This window comes from Prionailurus viverrinus, chromosome B3 (assembly GCF_022837055.1).
Source record: "Prionailurus viverrinus isolate Anna chromosome B3, UM_Priviv_1.0, whole genome shotgun sequence".
Lineage (NCBI taxonomy): Eukaryota > Metazoa > Chordata > Mammalia > Carnivora > Felidae > Prionailurus > Prionailurus viverrinus.
Window position 1 is genome coordinate 71354872 of NC_062566.1, and position 21750 is coordinate 71376621.

The following is a 21750-nucleotide window of genomic DNA, read 5'->3' on the forward strand; positions in this document are numbered from 1 at the left end:
TGTCAGAATGGCTGACATCAGCAACACAAAAAACAAGTGTTGGTGAGGATTTAGAAAAAAATAAACCCTCTGGAACTGTTGGTGGGAATGCAAATTGGTGCAGCCACTGTGGGAAGCAGTATGGAGGTTCCTGAAAAAATAAAAAAGAAATAGAATTACCATATATATAATCCAGTAAATCCACTACCGGCTATTTACTCAAAGAAAATAAAGAAACTACTTCAAAAAAGTAGTTTATTGCAGCATTATTTACAATAGCCAACATATTGAAGTAGCCTGTCCATGTCCATCCATAGAAGAATAGATAGGGCAATATTTTATATTTTGGTTGAGGTCGTGATTTATGTTAGTACTCATAAGATCTGTGCATTTCACTGTGTGTGAATGTGAGTTGACAAAGCAAATTAACGTATCACAGTAACAACTGACCTAAATGTCTATAGACAAACAAAAACAAAAACAAAAGAAGAAAGAAACAAACAATAGTGGCCAAAACATCACTGTTGCTTGTGGCTGTGAATTACAAATTCAGTTTTTTAAAGTATCCCCTTCAAGTTCAAATTTCATATCTATGTAGACATTTGCAACAAATTTGAACATGGAGATTCTATCTTTTTAACCTGTTGGAGACACTTCAGAGCTTTTCAAAAAATGTGAACCATTTTTTTTCCAGCCCTATTGAGGTATAATTGACAAAGTTGTAATATATGTAAGTGTCCAGTGTGGTGATTTGATAAACATATACATTATAAAAGGATTTGCACCATCAAATCAGATATAATTTTTCAAAGTTCAGAGATAAAAATCCTTTGTGAAATCCACCCCTCCCCATGCCACAATACAGTTACACTGTTATGTATTTAATGAAGCCAGAGGCCTTAATGTGGGTCACCCAAATAGATTAGGAAGGTTTTTCAAAGACTCCTGTCCTGGTAAGGCTGATGTCACTTTGCAATTAGTGTCCCAGTGATTCAGCATTTACTGGCTTTCTTACTGTAGATCTTCTCTTCCAGGATTCAGGCTTGGGTCCTTGGGCTAGGATAAAAGAGAATCTGAATGCCAGATGTAGTGTTAACACCCCCCTCAGTCTCTAGATCTTTGACTTTAGAAAATACACACACACACACACACACACACACACACACACTAACGTGCCTGGGTGCTTGCTTGCTTGCTTTTCCCTTTTACTCCCAAGAATCTCCTCAGCAGTTTGTGCAAATAGACTCTTAGCTGATCCAGCCCTCTGTCTCTGGATACACTGTTACATGTTTGATTCTAGTATAAATACAGTTTAACTTCCCAAATTGGAACCACTGCTACACATAATAGATACAGGAAAGGCTGCTGGGGCATCCAAAAAAAACCAGCTTTAATGAGATAAAGTAACTGGTAGAGAAAATAGATGATCAATAAAACCGTGATCTTATTTTGGTCAACAGAGCTTGATACTGATTTGCTCTCCAGCCACAATTCTTTGCCAAGGGTACTGATGCAAAGAAGATGGCAGAAATGATCCAGAGGTGAGACATTCCTGGCATAACCTGCGCTAGCCAGTTTACTGAGGACTCAGTGATACTACAGCATTAACAAGCCGGCATGGAAGCCTCCAAAGCAAAATCATGGAAGAAATAGACCACTTGGGTGAAGTGAGAAACGTCGAGAAAATAAAACTTTCACAAAATCCAGGAGCAAGTATCATGCATCCAAGAGAGTGGGTCATAACAGGTAAAAATAATATGAACATTCTCAGGTATATATCAATACATGGGCTACTGATGCAAGATCAAAACTGAGCTGTGTGCCTTTAGAGTGGAAACACAGAGGCAGTTGCAGCCTTGAAGAATCAACCTGAGCAACACTAAACTATCTGAGAATTAGAGGAGAGATCAGATGAGGAGGAAAAGTAATGGCGACATTGGCCACTAGCAATGTAGTGACATAGGTGTCACTGATCACCATTTGTAGCATCTTAGAAAGGCTGGTAGAAGGGGAGTGTTGTTATAGAGGGATGATTTATACATTTGTTAGGGCATTTGCTTCACTTCTTTATCAATCTCAGATATAACCATCCTTTAAAACTTATGTCAAGTTCCTTCTCCATGAGAAGTCTTTTCTGGCTGGGACTCTGGCTAGCTTGTTAGCTTGTCCTTTTACTAAGTCATATTTGACTCTTTTACTGAGGGTGTATATTATGTGGCAGGCAGTGATATCCAAATCCTTCTCCTAGATCAGGAGTTGCTATACCTCTGAACTTGACCTAGGTTCCTAGAGGCCCGTGCAATTAAGAAGAGTGGCAGGACTGACCTACAGATGCAGAGCATGGAAATGAGAAAGTGTCATGGAACAAAAGGGAATGAGTGCACCACGCACACAGCCATGCAAGATACCAGCGGGAAACGTACTTACAATGCAGATAAAATTCAGGTATAAGGTTATCAGACTATCGCAGGAAGGTTCAGAACAAGAGAGTAGGAGTCAAAACTAGGTGAGAATCACTATACATTTGCCTACAACCTATACAAGCCTGGTATTTTGTGACTCACAAACTTTTCCACAGTTATATGCACAGTCATTAACCTCCTTAAAAGTTTTTGAAGTAATTCCATCAATTTTCAACAGTACCAGCTGGCAGGATCCCAGTGGAGAAAGTGCTGGGAGCGGGGCGGGGGAGGAGTAGGATGCCACTCTTCTGTGGATTACTAAGTGCAGACAAGGTGGGTAATGGCTGTAGATACAAGACTGTTGACCATACCCCCAGGGCAGAAAGGGACAGAGTTCCCTTCTTGCTCCCATTGTTTAGCAAGTTCACTGTATCACAGGAAAGTGGGAAGAGGTCCTGCTTGAGCCAGGGATGGAGTGGAAGACAAAAGGATATAAAGATAAAAACTGCATAAGGGGAAAGAAAGAGAGAGGGGGGAGGTAGAGGGAGAGAGGGAGGGAGGAAGGGAGGAAAATGAGGAGAGAGAGAGAGAGAGCGAGAGCACGCGTGTGTGCTTGTGCTTCTGAAAAGCGGGTGCTGGAGAGCTAGTTTTGACTTTTAGGCGGTTTGGGGACAGTGACCACGTGGCAGTATAGGGTGGGAAGGGGGTTGTTAGCTCTCCTTTCAGAATCTCCATCAGCTGCTGGCCTTTCTCCCCCATATTTTGATTTGAACAAAGGATTTCTCAATCTTCAATAAAATGTTATACAGCTACAGCTTTAAGAGAAGTTTTATAGCCCCTGCTTTCAACCAGATTTCCTCTTAAAGCCTACCTAAATAACTTCTGGCTTCTGCTCAAGGATGTGGAGAACTGGAATAGCCATCTCTCCCGCTCTCATAACTAAAATAATAATAATAATAATAATAACATTAAAAACCTAGACATCTGAACATCTATGACCTTTTTTTAATCCGTTGGAAAAGGGGGGCACATGGCAGTCAACTGTTCCCAAATGCAAAGAGACACAGGCACCTTAGGAAGTGATGAAGTGTGAACATTTGCTTACCTGGAGTAGCTGCTATTGGACATCAGGAAGAAGATTTCCATTAATAGTAGCTCACAGTTTGGTGAGAGGCAAGTGTGAGCTGGCAGGAGACTGTGAACCCCTTATAAGACACAGATGTTGAGGCTCCCTCAGCGCCCTCTTGCAGGCTCTTTCTCCTTAAATCCCGTCACACTTTCACACACAAAAAAATAGGAAAGAGCCCCAAGAAAGCCTTTGTGGTGGGGAGGACCTGAGGAGGAGAACAGCAGCTTGTGCAGAAGGAGTATAAGACCCTCTGCAGACAATTTTCCTTATTTTTCTTCGAATGAGAACCTTAATTCACACAATGAAGTTCAGCAGACAGCCTTACGTTAGGGCCAAGGTGAAAATTCACTGATTCCTCAGGAAGCAACAGGAAAAAAGAAATCGCTACTGCTTGGCAAGGACAGGAATACATGGTGGGTCCAGGAGCGAGTGGCAGGGAGGGGGTGAAGAACTGAAATGGTGTCCCCCACCCCTAAGTTAATTCAGGGACAGGTGCCTCCCTAACAATGAGGATGAATCAGAATGATAGAGAACACTCCTCACACCCTCTCCCTCACAGCAAGTCTTCCCGCTACCACTGAGAGTCAATAAGCTTCCAGTAACAAGCAGCAGCCAAATCCTACCATCTACAAGAAACCTCTCTGAAAAATAGTTCAAAGAGAAGACCTCAACCTGAGGGTAAAGCAGGTACCGCTCTGTCAAACAAGCTGCCTGGCCTCTAGGCATAGTCACTATAGGAACTTGATGCCTGTGGACCTCAGGGGGTAACCATAGCAGTAACAACTGACCTTAAGCCCAGACTAACTCCTAAACATAATATGCTGAAGTGCCCACACCAAAGTCCTATCAGAAAGAAAGGTGTGCTTATTTCCAGGCATAAAAACTACCTCAGGCTCCAGTGTCTACATAAGATGTGTGGCTTTCAACAAAATATGATAGAAAAAGCAGAAAATCAGTCAAGATATAGGTCTGAGAACCATTATCTAACAATTAGACCTAACTCACATTTATAGAATACTCCATGAAATAGCAACAGAATACATTTTCCTTACTAGGGCATTTGGAATATTCTCCAAGATAGCCCATATTCTGGGCCATAAAACAAACTTCAACAAACGTAAACTAACAGGAAAAATTATTTAAACTAGAAATATAAATAACCGAATATAAATATAATATAAATATAAATATAAATAACAGAAAAATATCTGGAAAGCCCCTAAATGTTTAGAAGACAAACAACATACTTCTAATGCCCCATGGGTCAATGATGAAGTTTCAGTGGAAATTAAAAAAAAAAAAATTTTTTTTAATGTTTATTTATTTTTAAGAGAGAGAGAGAAGGAGATAGAGCACGAGCCGAGGAGGGACAGGGAGAGAGGAAGACACAGAATCCGAAGCGGGCTCCAGGCTCTGAGCTGTCAGCACATAGCCCGACGCAGGGCTCGAACTCCCAAACCGCGAGATCATGACCTGGGCCTAAGTCAGACGCTTAACCGACTGAGCCACCTAGGCGCCCCACGGTGGATATTTAAAAAAAAATATTTGACCTGAATGAAAATAAAAATATCACATTTCAAAATTTAAGGATGGAAGTGAGGCAGCGCTTAAAGGGAAATAAATAGCATTAAATTGCTTCTGCCCCCAAGCCTTATTGTGATATAACTGACATATAACATTGTGTAAGTTTAAAGTATACAGCATGATGATTTGACATATTTTTATTGTAAAATAATTACCTCAATATGTGGTGAGAGTGGGCACCCTTCACTTGTTTCTCATCTTAGAGGAAAACCTTTCAACCTTTAACCATTGAGTATGATGTCAGTATCATATATGACCTTTGATCATATATGATTATATATGACCTTTATTAGTCCCAATATAATTCTTTCTATACCCAATTTGTTGGGACCACTTTTTATCATGAAAAGATGTTGAAATCTCGTTAAACGTTTTTTTCACCTCTACTGAAGTTATTATATGATTTTTATCTCTATTTTATTAATGTGATGTATCACATTTATTGATCTGTCCAAGTTGAACCATCCTTGCATCCTAGGAATGAATCCCTTTCAATCATGGAGTATGATTCCTTAAGTGAATGGTTGAATTCAGTCTGCTAGTGTTTTGTTGAGAGTTTTTGCCTCTATATTAATCAGGGATAATTGGTCTATTGTTTTCTTTTCTTTTAGTATCCTTATCTGGCTTTGGAATCAGGGTAATGCTGGCCTTGTAAAATAAGTTTGAGAGTGCCTCTTCCTCCAGTTTTTTTTTTTTTGAAGAGCTTGAAAAGGATTGGTGTTCTTGTTTAAATGTTTGCAAAATTCGCTGGTGAAATCACATGGTCCTTAGCTTTTCTTTTTTTGGGATTTTTGATTATTGATTCTTCTTTCTTGTTATTGATCTATTCAGATTTTAAATTATTTTTTTCACGATTTGATTTTGGTAGGTTGTATGTTTCTAGAGCTTTATCCATTTCCTCTAAATTGTCCAATTTGTTGGCATATAGTTATTCACAGTTGTCTGTTATGATCCTTGGTATTTCTGTGGAATATTTCTGCTCTAATCTTTATTTCCATCCTTTTCTCACTTTGGGCTTAGTTTGTGGTTCTTTCACTAGTTCCTTGAGGTGTAAGTTTTTACCTGAGATCTTTCTAAATTCTTAATATGTGCATTTATTAGTTATTTGTGTACTGGATAGGTCAGTTGGTAGCATCCATGGACAAGCCAAGCTTGTATTGGGATGTCTAGTTTGGCAAAACCACTGCCCATGTTCTGAAGGCAAAGGGGTGGAGGGTGGGGGTTGCCACTGCCTGGGCTTTTTGGTTGAGTGGGCCTGTTGGTTGGGACCTTCATTCAAATGGGGATGCTGGTTATGTTCTATCGTCAGGTAGGTCCACTAAATGGGCTCTGCAATCACCTTTGGTCAGACAGAGCTGCAGGCTCTGTTCCTTGGCAAGGTAGTGCTACTAGCTAGATTCTGTGGTTGGGTATGTCTCTAGGCCATGCTCCATAAGAGCTCCTGGTGGAGGCCTGGTGGAGGCCTCAGACTATGCTCCCAGAGGGGCTAAGTGTTGCTGGCTGCACTTTATGTTGAGGCATGACCATAGGCCAGAGTTTGTGGTCAGACAGAGCTTCAGGCTGTGCTCTGTGATCAGGCAGGGTTGTAGGCTGTGTCCTGATGTTGGGTGGGGCCACTGCCTGGGCTTTGTGATCAGGTTGGCCATTGCCTGTGTTCCACTACTGGGCAAGATCACTGGCTAGGCTCCCTGGTTGTGTGGGGCCTCCTGTTGTAACTCATAGTTGGGTGAGGCTGGAGACTATGCTTGATGGATTAGCTGGGTTGCTGTCCAGGCTCCCTAGACAGATGAGGTTACAGTCTGTGCTCTGCAGTTGGGGGTGGTTACTGGAGGGGCTCCAATGCAGAGTGGGATTGTAGGGTAGGCTCCACAGCTGGTGATACCATAGACTTGGCTCCAAGGCTACTCACTTTTCAGGCTTCCTAGTTATGTGGGGTCAAAGGCTCTATTCAATAGTTAGCAGGGTTCCTGGCTTGGTTCTCTGCCCAGCCAAGCCACCAGATATGCTCTGTGTCTGTTGGGCACCTGTGGCCATGATAACTGGTGGGGCAGGACTGGAGGCTATGCTTTGTATTGGAAGAGGCTACACATTTACTTACTTGACCAGGTGGGGCCCGAGAATGGGTTCCATAGCAAGTATGGCCCATTGGCTGGAGATCTAAATCAGAACTGACATCCGAGCTGCCAGGCCAGATTGGGTCACTGATTTAGCTTCACAGATGAGTACAGCTATTGGTTGGGATCTGCTTGGACACCACTGCCAATAGGAATGTGATAAGCCAACATCTGAGTGCCGGTTGCTGTAAACCCTGCCATCCTTCTCTGTCTCCATCTGATCCCTTGCAGATATGCCTTGCAGGTTTCCCCAGTGATCCCCATGAGGTGGGACTCAAGCAAGCTTCCTGGGAAGCACTCTGAATGCTGGAGAGGCTGAATTTCCACCCTGGGCTTTCTTTTCCCACTAGAGAAACCAAGGACTTGGGGTTAGGAGGCACTCTTGGTACAGTGGTGTGCTGGGGTGGGGGAGGAGCAATGTGGTCAGCGTGCAGCCACTTCTCTGACCATTTTGACACAGTATTCTCAGCCTCTGTTGTCCCGGGGGGTGCTTTAGCCTCATCCTCAGATCCTAAGATTTTTACAATGGTGTCTTCTCTATGGCTAGTTGCTAGCTGTTTTGTTGTTGTTGTTGTTGTTGTGTGTGTGTGTGAAGGAGACTAAAGTTGGAAATGATCTATTTAGCCTTGATGATGTTACCTCTCTAAATTCTTACATTAGAAAGGAAGAAAGGTCTCAAATCAATAACCAAAACTTCGATCTGAGAAACTAGAAAAAGCAAAGCAAACTAAATCCAAAGCAGTAAAGAAGAAAATAACAAATATAAGAGCCCAAAACTATTTACTAAAGAAGAAACCTCATTATCACTTTTGGAGACACAGAAAAAAAATATTTGATAAGATTTAACACCAATTTATGATGAACTCTCAGAAAACTAGGAAGTGTAGGGAATTTTCTTAATATAATAAAGCATACTTACAAGATATCTACAGATAACAGTAGAAAGACTGAATTCATTACCCTTAAGATCAGAAACAGGACAGGATATACTCTCTCAACACTCTAATTCAACATTTTACTGGAAGTTCTAGCCAGTGCAATGACACAGTAAGAAGGAATAAAAGGCAGAAAGGAAAAGTTGAAATAAAACTGTCTCTATTCACAGGTAACATTAACAAATACAAAATTCAAAAGCATTTATAAAAAATATCCTCAAATAAGTGAATTAACAAGATTGCAGGATACAAGATCAATACACAAAAATCAATTTTATTTCCATATATTAGGAATGAATGATGGGAGTTTGAAATTAAAAAAAAAAAACTATTTAAATAACCCCCAATGTGTTAGCTATCAATCTAACAGCATTTGTATGAGATTTGTATACTGAAAATTAAATACACTGGTGAAAGACATCTAAAAGAAAAAAGGCCAATATATTAATGAAACAGAAATAGATACACACAAATATAATCAACTGAGTTTTGTCAAAAGTGCAAATGTAATTCAATGGAGAAAGGATAGTTTCTTCCAAAAAAATGTTGGTAAGAAAGTTGGGAATCCATATGCCAAAATATGGACTTTAACTATACAAACTATATGAAAATTAACTTAAAATGAAGTATATAAATTTAACATGAAAAGTTCCCAAACACTAAGAAGAAAACTTAGAAAAAAATCTTGGGTTAGTTTTTAGCTGTGACACTAAAAGAATGATCCTCAAAAGAAAAGATGATAAATTCTAATTTATCAAAATGAAAAAAATATTGCTCTATGAAAGACACAGTTAAGAGAATGAAAACACAAAGCACACGTAGGAAAAAGTACTTGCAAATTATATAACTGACCAAGTCTTTACTTCCAGGATATATAAAGAGTTCTCAAAGTTCAGGAATAAGTAAACCAAACCAACCAAACAAACAGACAAAAACATTTAAAAAATGGCCGAGGGACGCCTGAGTGGCTCAGTTGAATATGCATCTGACTTCAGCCCAGGTCACGATCTCAAGGTTTGTGAGTTCGAGCCCCACAGTGAGCTCTCTGCTCTCAATGCCAAGCCTACTTGGATTCTGTGTCACCCTCTCTCTCTGCCCCATCCCTGCTCTTGCTATCTCTCTCTCTCTCTCTCTCTCTCAAAAATAAATAAATATAAATAAATAAATAAATAGCCAAAAGACCTGAACAAACATCCCACCAAAGATATACGGATGACAAATAAGGACATGAAAAGACGGTCTTAGGGAAATGCAAATTAAAACTTCAATAGGATACAATTATACACCTACTAGAATGGCTAAAATAATCATTTTTAAGAGGTAGTAACAAGTGTTAGTGAAGATGCAGAGCAACTGGTACATTGTGGGTGGGAATACAAGATGTTTTTGCCATTTTAGAAAATAGTTTGTCAGTTTCTCATAAACTTAAAAATACATTTGCCATTATGACCCAGCAGTCTCCCTCCTGGATAGTTCATGCAAAACAATGAAAACTATTTTGACATGAAAATCTTCAAGTGAATGTTCATTATAAGCTTTACTCAAAACCACCAATAAATAGAAATGACTCAGGTATCCTTTATTCACCGGTGAATGCATCAACAAGCTGTGATACATCCACACAGTAACATTCTACCCAGCAATAAAAAGGATGAACTGTTTTCTCACACAACGGTAAGGATTAATCTTAAATACACCTTAGGAAGTAAAAGAAACCAGACCTCAAATGTTACATATTGCATAAATCCACACATACGGTATTTTGGAAAAGACATATGTATAGGAACCAAAGACAGAATGAAACAGAAGGCAGGAGTTGGAAGGTGAAGGAAGGAGTAGACAAAGAGTAACACATAGGAATTCTTAAGGTGATGGCATTATTCTATGTGGTAGTGCATCTATGACTCCACGCATTGGTCAAAACCCTTAAAACTATACTCCACAAAGTGGATTTTCTTATATGTAAATTTACAAAACCAGCCAGGATGAAAGGGGAAAGATGAAATGCCAACTGTGACAAAAGAAACCAACTACATTACAAATGATTAAAGGTGGTGGGGAGAAATGAACTTGAGCCAATAAGGGAATATGCTGGGATAATGAGAGCCAAGTTTCTCTAGGAAAACAGAAGTCACAGGTAAGCAAGGAGAGAAGGCCAGCACGAACAGTGAGGTGCTAGATTGGAGTCGGAGGTGTTAGATGAACTCATGGTGGCCTGAGGTGGTATAAACTGGAAAACCAAATAAACGATGATACTGTTGCGTTATAACCAAAGAATAACATAAGTAGGCATGAGTCTTTGCAAATATATGTAGGAAGCTGAATAAAGTGGGCAGAAGGGGTGCCACAGTTTTGCAAGTGGACCTACCACCGGGCTGCTAGAATTAGTGGGTGAATTTATTCAGAAGCAGGATAACTCTATTTCCCTTCAAATATTTGTTAATTATCAAGCATTGCCCACCCCCCCAATAGTTGTGAATTATGAATGGAAACATAGTAATCTTACAGTGAAGAAAGCTGGCAGATACTACCTAATCTAAGTGATCAAAATTAATATAACAGGTATATATGGTGATAACATCTACCCCCTGACAGGTACATAGAACCTCTGTGTTATCTATCCTTCCCAATACGGCATCACCTCAGTCTAATCATGGGACAACATCAGACAAACCCAAATTGAAGGTCACGAAAGACAAGAAAACACTGATGAATTGTCACAGATTAGAAGAGACCAAGGAGACATGACAAATAAATTCAACTTGAGATTCCGAATGGATCCTGGAACAGAAAAAGGGCATTTATGGGAAATGCTGAAATCTGACTAAAGTCTCTAGTTTAATTAATAGTGTTGTGCCAATGTTAATTGATTATCTTTGGTCATTGTCCTATGGTTAGATAAGAGTAAGATGGGTGAGGACATACTGGGTACTCTCTGGACTGCTTTGCAAACTTTTTTTGAGGTTTACATTATATCTAAATAAAAGAACATTTTAGATGGCACAAAACTCTCTCTACTTCAGTTCTGGATGCCATTAAAACATACAACATACAAGCATGCAAAACTTTTCATGACTTGGCTTAGCATTCTGCATTTTACACATCAAAAAAATCAAAGGCTTGTTTCTATAATTTCCACTTTTTCAAAGGATGAAATAAAAAGAAAGGTTTTAAAACTCTCTGACTTACAAGCTCTTCTCTTCGAGTAACAGATCGTGGGTGTGAAGAGTTTTTATCCCCCATGAATGAAACGCCAAATAGTCATTGCTAGATTTTTATCTGTTTGATTTTCAAAGTACCAGGGGCATCTTTCAGTACTGGGCCGAATTCTGAACAGACAAGTGTAACCGGCGGATGGTGGATCTTGTGCGGATCACACCGAGGCAAATCTGCAGTTGTTGCTTTTGTACGTCTCATCAACTTGTACTTCGGCCTTGGCGTTCCTTATTTCTCTTGGATCCATCCAATTGTTCATCATGGGTATACATTAAATAATGCGTTATTAAAAACAAAACAATAGAAACTAAAAATTATCATAATGGCACCAACATTAAATTGGATAAGAGGTTGCCTCAAGTAGCTAAATCATCAACAACCTTATTTTATTGGGGCTTTCCTGACCGCTTTAGATTCACAACTCATAAGTATCTGGAGGTTCTCCAATTATTCCATTTAAAATGAAAATATACAGCTTTGCGCTGCTTTACTTTAAAAGCGGAGTTGCGAGCAGATAACATTGCTGACTCTAACATCTCCCTGAATAATCTTAAATTTCTGAATGTTCACAAGCCATTGTTTGAAAGACAGTCCTGATGGATAGGTGGAGAATCAACTATTTTAAACTCTGAGCTTGTTTATATGGAAGAGAATGCAAAAAATTAAAGAAAGTCAATTTTGTATCATTTAGGATATTTTTAGCAACAGGTGATAAGACAGGAAGCTCTAAGGCAGGGTGGCTCTAGAAACTCAATTCACATTCACTTAATGAAGACCTAGAAAACCCAACTTCTTTATGTATTTCTGTCGCCACATTTTCCTTCAGAGCTTCCAGACATAAAAATGTCCAAAGACAGAAGGCTGTTGCTCTGCGTCACTTTTTAAAAGTGAAGAAATCTTTCCAGGAAATTCTCACCACCTAGCTGACATCCTTTCCTGTCCTGTTGGCCAGAATTATGTCACTTTTCCATCCCTAAATGAATTACTGGCAGTAAACCAATATACTAATCTAGAATTGACTCCTGAATTGAGAATAGAGTCCCTTTCTCTGAAAGCTGGATACTTAGATAAAGCTAGTTTGTGTTGACAAGGAAGACTGGGATAATGGGTATTGAGTGGGCAGCCTACCGTGTCTACTAAAAGTGTCTTTAGAAGGAATTTAAGTTTGCAAAATTGCACAGAGAAGGGGAGTGCATAAGTAATAAGAAAGCTTAATTCAGTGTTATGAGCTATGAGAGAAATGTAGCCACGATTCCATGAGTGCACCCACATTACAAAGATTGGGAGCTACCGTCATCAGAGATGGCTTCCTCCAGAAGTTAACACATGGACCAAATGGGGCTGGAAGAGGGTAAGTATGGATTGGGAAAGTAAGGACAGATGAGGTCAGGAAAGGCCCCTCCTATTCTACACCAAGGAGTTTGTACACTGCCCTAGAATTGATCGAAAGCAGCCTAAGGACTTTAAATTTTTTATTTTAACATTTATTTTTGAGAGACAGAGAGATACAGAGCATGAGTGGGGGAGGGACAGAGAGGGAGACACAGAATCTGAAGCAGGATCCAGGCTGTGAGCTGTCAGCACAGAGCCCGATGCGGGGCTTGAACCCACGAACCGCCAGATCATGACCTGAGGTGAAGTCAGAAGCTCAACCAACTGAGCCACCCAGGCACCCCAGAAAGCAGCCTAAGGAATTTAAACACGTAAGGGATATTGTGAGATTTGCTTTAAGAAAGATCACAGTGCACAGCAAGGACAGATGGCTCCTCCCTCTGACATTTTATGCTTTTTATTATCTGATCTTTCTATTTGGCACTTAGCATTCATGTTCCAATATGAGTTAGGTTTCATGTGGGAGAGAAGCCAAATCTTATTTCCGAAACTACATTCTAAATGCTAAGAAGGCAGAAATCAATAGCTGACTACTCAGTCATATGACTATCAATACAGAGAACACTGACGAGCATCTAGAAAGTGCTCATTTTGTTGTCATTGGTCAACGTCTTCCCTCACATTCCATCTGCGACACTGCACTAACCATAACTCTGGATGGTATGGTTACAAGTATGTCAGAAAAGGGTAGGAGTAGACTCAGTGAGGTTAGGGCACAAACCTCAGTTTCTTCAACAGTAAAACAAATGATTTCATCCCTCCGTTTCAGAGTGTTAAGGCTTATGTTTATTTCAGGTGAAACACCTACATTTTGGGTACCAATAAATAAAATTTTATCTTGTTTATTGCTTTGTTTATTATTCTCTTCCTAGTTGAGACATAAACCTCTGTGGCCACAAAGACTTCGCTGGTCTAGCTCAGCGAAGTTGGATTCATACTTTTGTTCTGCTACTTATAAGAGTCGTGACCTTGGGCAGTTAGTAAGCTCTGTATTCTTCAGTTTATTCATTTGTAAAACTTGCTTAATATTCATATTATTAATTGATATTAATCATTAAATATTAATATTAACAGTACTACCTCATGGGATTGTTGTGTAAAAGGTAATACGTGTAAAGTGTGTTCGGCACTATGCCAAGATACAGAGTAAGCATTAGTAACTAGTGACATTTATTACTTGTGATTACTTGGAAAAGAATAAGGCAATCACTGCTCACTAAGATTAAGGGAAGACCAATTAATCTTACATCAAACAACAACAACAGCAACAGCAACAAAACCCAGAATGCTTGCCTTGGAAATTAGAGGCCAGTTCTAGATAGAGTGCACTTGAAGTTAGCCAGGCGTTTGGTAAAGCTTTTCATGATACCGTTGTAGGCAAGATACAAAAATGGATCTTTCTGACAGTGCTTTTCAGCACTTAGTAGCCAGTAGGTCTCAAATCATGGACTCTATCAGAATCACCGGAACGTGCTATTAAAAATAAAGATGTCCTGACGCTTGCCCCGCCATATATCAAATGAATGAAAACTATCCAGGTTTTCTCCAGGAATACACACTTTGATCAAACTCCCTGGATGAATCTGATTGGCTGCCAAATTTTAACCGGTGAATTATACTAACACAGTGCTAAAGGGCAAGTGTTCCATCCTTGATGTCGTTAGAGTTTTAATAGTGATTTAGTGTCTGGCATATAATAGATGGTCAATAAGTATTTATTTGTTGAGCTGTGAAGGAAATCTCAGGAACATGCAGATCACTGTCCTGTTCAACATTTTCACAAGTCATTTGAAAGACACGGTAGGCATGCTTAACAAATGTACTAACGGTAGAAAAGAGAGAGCACAGTGAAGACAAATGTAAGGTTTAAAAAAAATAAAAACCACTGCTTAATTTGCATCTCATGTAAAAAAGAATCAAATATCTAGTTGCCTGCCTATTAATGTGACCAACAATAAGACAAAGTTTATTAACAAGATACATATCTTCTGATACGTTAATCAATGTGGTACAGCATTCTCTTTTCCTATTCCAAGGGTAAATAAGCAACTGGGTGAAATCTGGCCCACTGCTTGTTTTTTGCAAATAAAGTTTTATTGGAACACAGCCACATTCATTTGCTTATGTACTGGCTATGTCTGTTCTCTCACTACAGTGGCAGAGTTGAGTATTTGCATCTGGGTTCATATAACCCCCAAAGATGAGAATATTTACTATCTGGCCGCTTGCAGAAAAATTTCATCAATCCCTATTCTACTCCAAATCACACTCTCCCCATCTTCATTAGGAATAGGACCTGCAACTGTTATCTTGGCATGTGACTGCCTAGATTAAAGACTACATTTCTCAGTATCCTTCGCATCCGGCATTGCATGCAACTATATTCTGGACAGTGAGACATATGCAGAAGTATTGTGTTTCAGCTTTCTGTAATCTCTCTGAAAAGATAGCTCCTTCATCCTCATGCTGGTTGGAAATTAAACCTGATAGCTGGAGCTCAAACAGCCATCTGGGTCCGTGTAGATAAAAGCCTAGGTTTGGCAGCCTGGACCTGTAAGGGGCCTAAGTCCCTGAGTCCCTGATGACTGCGGGGTTTCCATAGTCATTGCCAACTGCCAGAAATTTTTTACATAAAATAGTTTCTTTAAGGCATCGGTGTGTTTAGACCACTGTTCATTTGTAATGTTCTGTCATTTGCATGTGAACTTATCCTAACAGATACAGATGTATAATGTCCACGTCTTAGATTCCACTAGTTCAACGACATCGGGAGGATTTCTTACCTTGTGAAGTTACAGAACTTTCCATCATTGGAGGGTTTTAAGCAGATCCTGAATAACCACCTGTCAGACAAGTGATGCAGAGTTCCCTGAATTGGATGGAGGTTAAACTATATGACCTCCAAGATTCTAAGTTGGGTATTCCTGGACCACATTTTTCTTTATTAATGGAAAGTGTTAAATGGGTTCTTAGTTCAAGCACTTAAAATGATTAAAGTAACCAGCCAGAAAGCCAGGCTGCCAAAATGGAAAGTGCAGAGGGAGTAAAATATCAGCACAATTTCAACTTTCTATTTGCAGCAAAGCAATGATTCCGATGGTACATTAGGCTCTCATTGAGGGAAGCACTGACACTACATCAGATGACAAAACCTCCTGTCCAATAAGCTGGAGCTATCCATTTTCATAGAAATACTGGGACAAGAGAATAATATCATTCCTCCATATGGGCGATCCCTTTCTGCAGAAAATGTGTTTATTTTATTTTATTTTATTATAGACTGTAGTTAAGTCGAGCCCAGCATGAACACCAATAATCTATAAATAACTTTATGTATCTTCTATTAAATAAACATAAAGGAATAGGAAGCTCTTTGACTAGTAAAGGATAATAGTCAGGGATTATGTGACTCTGGCACAAACAGACCTCCTCTTTTGATGCCTCTTTATTTGTATTTTTGTAGGACTCGTTGTAAATGCAATTCCCTCAATGATCCTGCCGTGAAGGACAAGCCAGCTTTTTCCATTGTTTTCTCTCATGTTAACTTATATTTATCCTTCAGAGAAGTTGTCGCAAATATAATTAACCAATCAATTATTTGGTCCCCTCCCAGTAGACCATAAGATCCTTGAGCGCTGTGGCCATGTTTGTCTTAAGCTCTTGTATTCCTATCCTTAATGCAGTGCCTGACAAAAGGATGATGATGCAATTAGGAAATATAATTCTATTCTTTATTTCATACTACCTCTACGTTGGGGCGCAGGTTTCTCAGCTTTAAATAACCGGAGGCAAAATTATCCTTCTTGAAAGGAAAAGTATGCACCTGAACAAAAACAATAGCCACATCGATGACAACAAACTGGAAACTTTGGCTGTAGAAATCTGTTATTTTCTTTGGCCAGTGAACGTCTGAGAACGCTTTTCTATATTTGGGGAATTCCCATACTAGTGACACTGCTTCCCACTATAGAAGCTGAAAATAGCACTCACTTTCCCAGGTTCTCATGCACTTTGGGAGTAGATAATTGACCTAGACTGTGGTGATTAAATTAACAAGCTGTTGATTTTGAATTGGGAACCCTGGCAGCTTACAAAAGTAACTTGCAAATAAGAACACCAATATAAAACCTGGCACCAGAAGCGAGTATTTAACAACAGAAGGAGAAAAGAGCAGGTTTGAAGGGATGATGGTGGAAAGAATGAACACCAGGCCTCGGTTCAATAACATGGATTTTCTTTAGGAAATGTCCACGAGGTCAATCAAGCTACTGCCATTGATGAGTATCCCTTTGTCAACAGCACCAGCTAATCAAACCTAACGCTCGATGGGACATCCAGACATTGGGTATAAGGTCATTGATTCCATGTGATGCATTTATCTATGAAAGGAACTTCAATTTTTCCATATTAGAACAGATAGCTATTATTGGCTTGGACTTTCTTTCCCCATCTACCATACTAACTTCAACAACCATCCATGGAATTACTGAAGGCCTTATGTCACACAATAAAATCTCACATAGCACTGATAAGTACTTAGACTTATGCCTAAAATACAATGAAGCCAATAAAATGATTATTCTCAGATTTTCTGGTTTTACTACATACTGCTTCACCCAGAAACAGATGGTTACATACAACAGAACGATGCCTTATTAAAGTATATTGTAGTGTCAGCTGCAAACAATTGGGAGGCTGAAACATCATCTTGCAAAGTGATATACACTATAAGCCAGAAACCAATACGTTTACTCCCACGGTCAGTATATACAGAGTTCCAAAAACCTAGGTATGGGAATATATGTATTTTGTGTCTTAACCTGGGTACTCTTCAAAGCGAGACTTAGAACAAAAATTCGGGTTGGCTGTTTATTTGGTAAGTGAACTTGGGATCAGGAAGGAACGGCAAGAGAAATAAAATGGAATGAATGAGTCAAAGACAGAACAAATGTGTATTTGCCAATTAGCTACCACTGTGGGCAAATGGTACTAAGACCTGCATAACGCATCTCAGAATGTTCCTTCTGGGGAAAAAATAGTGGAACCCTGTCTCTATCCCTCCTCCTCTGAAAGAGGACAAACGTGGCCCGTGAACTTCTGGACTGCACATGCATGATTGCTAAGTAGGTTCCTGCACGGTTCATCACACAGCATCAGAGAAGCTCTGGGGCAGGAAGCAAGAGGAACACTAGGCCCAGGTGACAGGTTTCACTTGCACACAGCTGAGCAAAGTGTGTGTGGGACTGGTACTGCTGAGGTGGCTTGAGAAAGAGGTGGGCCTGGGTAGATTGAAAGGGCAAACAAGTCAAATGATTGAAACACTTCAATGAAGTATTTGAAAGTTACCATCACTGATTAACTTTACCCCCCATGTGTCTCAAAATGTTTTTTACTCCCAAGTCTGATTCTGTGTGCTAATGACTTAGAAATCTTAATATCAGACAGAAAATGCTTCTGCTAGGAGACACAACAATGTCTCTACTGAATTTGAATCCCTGCCATCAATTTTAGAAAAATTAATGCGAGTTTTTGTTCTTGTCCTTTTTTCCATCCATCCAAATATTTTAAATGCAATATGTTGATGATGAATAATATTACAATTTAGTTCATGGATTATCCATTATTGAGAGAGGATTTCAAGGAAACTAACACAGATATAGACATTACCCAGAATCTTTACCTTGGTGCTGAAGGAAGCAAATAAAGAAAACATGGGCCACCCACAATTAGAAATGACCAAGTGTATCTCTGGATTGCAGGGCATAATTGCATTATGTTAGGCAGGAGCTTTTTTCTTTAATGTGTACTAATTAGAAAAAAGAATGTATATTGGTGTTGGTCACACAAATGAGTAGACTGTACAAATGAAGTTGTGTTCACTGCCATGCCTATGGATTCTCCTGCCTACGTATGAGGAATTTTCTGCCACATGAGTCCTTCAGGAAACAGAACTCCTTTCCTAGTTGTGATGGTTCACTTTATGTGTCAACTTGACTGGACTAGAGTGCCCAGAAATTTGGTCAAACATTATTTGGACACCCTGTATCTGTGAGGGTGTTTTTGGATGATATTAACATTTGAGTCGGTAGACGGTAAAGCAGATTGCTCTTCGTAATGTGGGTGGGGCCCATCCAGTTGAAATCCTAATAAAACAAAAAGGCTGGCCTTTTCTCAAATAGAAGAGAACTCCTCCTGCCTTACTATTGAGCTGGGATATCAGTTTTTCCTGCATTTGAAAGTGAACTGAAACATTGGCTCTTTTTGGATCTCAAGCCCACTGGCTTCAGACAGGAATTACACCATCGGCTCTCCTGGTTCTCAGGCCTTAAGACACAGACTGGAACTACACCATGGGTTTCCAGTAGACTGACTGCCGATACTGGGACTTCTCCGTCTCCATAATCACTTGAGCCAATTCCTTATAATATATTATAATGCATTATATATATACCCATCTTGTTGGTTCTGTTTCTCTGTAGAACCCTGACTCACACACCAAATAAAGATGCCATGAGCTTGCTTTCTCGGAATCTTTCCAACTATGATATAGTCTACTTATCTGGATACTGCCAGGAAGATTTCCCATAAAAGTCAAATGAGGACCCAAGTTCCTTTTGACTACAATTAAGATTCTTTATTGATATGCACATTATCATAATGTTGGAGAAATGAGAAAAGTTATATTCAGACTGACTGAAATATATATTTGTATCAAACTAGCCATGACCATATGTTGGTGATTGTCTAAAAATCTTATTCAGGCCACTTCCTAAGGAGTACTTGCTGTTTTATTCTCTATTATGGGTTGGTTGGGGCTATTTGAAAAGGTAGCTAGCACTGTAGTATATAGGATTGGGCAGTAAGGTAGGCCTTAGGAATAAACAATTTATAATGCCAGAGAAAGACTTTATCTGTGTTTTTCCCATGAAGTAATGACAGGTTTATAAATTTACAAGAAAGCAGGTCATTTCCTGTATGAACAATGTTAATTAAAAGAAATATACACCAACTTTATAGAAAAATGTTTCAAAAGAAAACCTAAGGACAATGTTCTCTCTTTTTTAACAGCTTAACAATACCACTACTTTGATTTGCTTTTCCTAATTCTATGTACAACTAACATCTTTAAAGCTTAATAACAGTTCTCATTACATTTATCTCTTCACACACCCTTTTGTGGAAAGGAGGAAGGTGAGGATTCTCTCTGGAGGAGAAAAGGAAGATGAAAGAGAATCACCCTGTAACAGTCATGGAGCAATAGAAAAGGAGCAGAAATGTAGCAATAGAAATTAAAAGTAGAATATGGCTTCCATTCCTACTTCAGGCACTGTCTGGGCCCAGCTCCATGGATATTTCCTAATTCATCCATAAATAATAATAACTTTGCCTTCTTCTTTCTAGTTCTTGTACCTCTTTTCACAATTTCCTTCTTCGATTGGTTTCTGTTATACTCAAAAGTATTTTATTTAAATTACTCAAAAATAGGGTTTTTTACTAGCCATGACAAGGATGAATCAGTGAACTGATGGGCAAGAGACCCAGGAACACTGAGATGCGATTAGTTTGGGTATGATGTGCTGATGAAACCCAGGAGGAAAATTAAGGAAATGGATAGGAAGGGACATAACTGAGAAATATTTTAGATATTTCTCTGCAAATAGTTAAAAGAAAAAAAAGAAGAAAAAGCTTCAAGCCTTCCCTGCAGCAAGAAGTTCTCATTGTTACTATGTCTAATAAAGACTGAAATTGATTATAATCCATTCATCTAAAAACAGGTGAGAAAAAGAGACATTAATTAGACATCATGGTGTGTAGTTCTAAAACTGTGGTTTCAGGATAAATTAAGAAACATTTTCACTTTCTTAGACATTAAATGATTTCACACTCTAGCTATATTTGAAATCTCTTATGATAATTAACAGTATTCTTTTACATTTTTTCCAAAGTAATTTTACATAGATTACTTCATAAGGTTTGCATGAGAGAGGAAATATAGAAATGCATTTAGTTAGTGTAGCACCTAAATTATCTTATTGGATAGTCATAGTCCTAACATACTGTTCCTTTGAACTCATTCTTTTTTTTCCTTTCCAAGATTTTATTTAAATTCAAGTTAGTTAACATATAGTGTAGGATTGGTTGCAGGAGTACAATTTAGTGATTCATCATTTACATACAACACCCCATGCTCATCACAATTGCCTTCCTTAATACCCATCACCTATTTAGCCCATCCCCCCACCCTCCTTCCCTCCATCAACCCTCAGTTTGTTCTCTATAGGTAAGAGTCTCTTATGGTTTGCCTCCCTCTCTGTTTTTATCTTATTTTATTTTTCCTTCCCTTCCCCTATGTTCATCTCTTTTGTTTCTTAAATTCCACATATGAGTGAAATCATTCTATTCATTCACTAAAAAAATTTACTTATACTTTTCTAGATGCAATATACTGCTCATACTTTATTTGCTAACCTACCCATCTGGAGGATTTCTAATTCATCCTTCAAAACTTGGTTACTCCAAGGAGTAGCCTTTGTTTGCTGGCTGTGTATGTTTGTGTATGTGTGTGGGGGTGGGGGTAGGTGGAAGTCATCAAGAGGGCAGAAGTTGGCAGTGTTTCCTTTCTTTGGTCCCATGAGGTCAACTAGTAGACTTTGGCCTCTATGGATCATCACTTGCAATAACCGAGGTCTCTTAGTGAGCCAAATACACAGTCAGAGGTAGAAAAGTCACAGCGAAAAAAGGAGAGCAACTTTTATTATAGATTTCAGTTTAGTTGAGGGTCCCAACTTAGATATGTGTAACACATAGCTATGCAGACATGTAATGGCCAATGACCTGATAATTTTTTAAATATTTTACAAATATATAATACATTTAATTTTACTTAAATTTAATTACAGCAAAGAACCTGTAGTAAATCTGAAAGATATACCTGAACTTTCATATTTTTCAACACAATAGATGTTAGTTCTTACAAGTTGTTTCTAAAGTTATGATTT